The sequence below is a fragment of the Ovis canadensis genome, chromosome X, assembly GCF_042477335.2.
Source record: "Ovis canadensis isolate MfBH-ARS-UI-01 breed Bighorn chromosome X, ARS-UI_OviCan_v2, whole genome shotgun sequence".
NCBI classification, from domain to species: Eukaryota; Metazoa; Chordata; class Mammalia; order Artiodactyla; family Bovidae; genus Ovis; species Ovis canadensis.
The window spans coordinates 38,565,921-38,567,856 of record NC_091727.1 but is presented as its reverse complement, the minus strand read 5'-3'; positions in this window follow the sequence as shown (position 1 = coordinate 38,567,856).

Sequence of the window (1,936 nt, the reverse complement as noted above, 5' to 3'; positions counted from 1 at the left end):
AAGAGTAGCTAGGCTTGCAAGTGTGTTCTTACATTAGGTGGCAGGAGGTTAAAAGAAGCCTCACACGATGGATACCATTTCTTGGTGAAGTGGGAAGCAATATTCTGACAATTCTGACAGGAATGTTCTGGAGTCAGAGGGTCAGAGAGTGGGGAGAATGTTTATAATGGCCATGGTGGAGAACAAGAGCTGAGCAGAAAGTGAAAGTGAAAGTCGCTCATAGCTCAGTTGGTAAATAATCTGCCTGAAATGCAGGAGACTCTGGTTCGATTCCTGGGTTGGGAAGATCCCCTGGAGAAGGGAAAGGCTACCCACTCCAGCATTATTGGGCTTCCCTTGTGGCTCAGCTGGTAAAGAATTTGCCTGCAATGCAGGAGACCTGGGTTTGATCCCTGGGTTGGGAAGATCCCCTGGAGAACATGCTAGCAAAGTAATGTTCAAAATTCTCCAAGCCAGACTTCAAAAGTATGTGAACCATGAACTTCCAGATGTTCAAGCTGGATTTAGAAAAGGCAGAGGAACCAGTGATCAAATTGCCAACATCCATTGGATCATCGAAAAAGCAAGAGTTCCTGAAAAACATCTACTTCTGCTTTATTGACTATGCCAAAGCCTTTGACTGAGTGGATCACAATAAACTGTGGAAAATTCTGAAAGAGATGGGAATACCAGACCACCTGACCTGCCTCTTGAGAAACCTATATGCAGGTCAGGAAGCAACAGTTAGAACTGGACATGGAACAACAGACTGCTTCCAAATAGGGAAAGGAGTACGTCAAGGCTGTATATTGTCACCCTGCTTATTGAACTTATATGCAGAGTACATCATGCAAACTGCCAGGCTGGATGAAGCACAAGCTGGAATCAAGATTGCTGGGAGAAATATCAATAACCTCAGAGATGCAGATGACACCACCCTTATGGCAGAAGGCAAAGAAGAACTAAAGAGCCTCTTGATGAAGGTGAAAGAAGAGAGTGAAAAACTTGGCTTAAAACTCAACATTCAGAAAACTAAGATCATGGCATCTGTTTCCATCACTTCATGGCAAATAGATGGGGAAACAGTGACAGACTTTATTTTGGGGGCCTCCAAAATCACTGGAGATGGTGACTGCAGCCATGAAATTAAAAGATGCTTGCTCCTTGAGAGAAAAGCTATGACCAACCTAGACAGCATATTAAAAAGCAGAGACATTATTTTGCCAGCAAAGGTCCATCTAGTCAAGGCTATGGCTTTTCCAGTGGTCATGTATGGATGTGAGAGTTGGGCTATAAAGAAAGCTGAATGCCAAAAAATTGATGCTTTTGAACTGTGGTGTTGGAGAAGACTCTTGAGAGTCCCTTGGACTGCAAGGAGATCCAACCAGTATATCCTAAAGGAAATTAGTCCTGAATATTCATTGGAAGGACTGATGCTGAAGCTGAAACTCCAATACTTTGGCCACCTGATGCAAAGAACAGACTCATTTGAAAAGACCATGATGTTGGGAAAAATTGAAGGTGGGAGAAGGGGACAACAGAGGATAAGATGGTTGGATGGCATCACCGACTTGATGGACATGAGTTTGAGCAAACTCCAGGAGTTGGTGATGGACAGGGAAGCCAGGTGTGCTGCATTCCATGGGGTTACAGAGTTGGACATGATTGAGCGACTGAACTGACCCACTCCAGTATTCTGGCCTGGAGAATTCCATGGACTGTGGAGAACAAAGAATAATCCAGAGGTTTACCCCACTGTTCTGAAAACCGCACTGTAGATGGAGACCCCAGAATTAGAGGCCCCACTCTGTTCCCTGAAGGACTTACTCACCAGCCTGGCTTAGGTAGAGAGAAGGCAGATGTGTTCAGCTGTGTTAAGCTGTTAGTCAAAAAAGAGTCAAAGAAAACCATAGTTTTCTTCACTTTGTGATGATTTCTAAAAGAAGTAGCCAAAAGC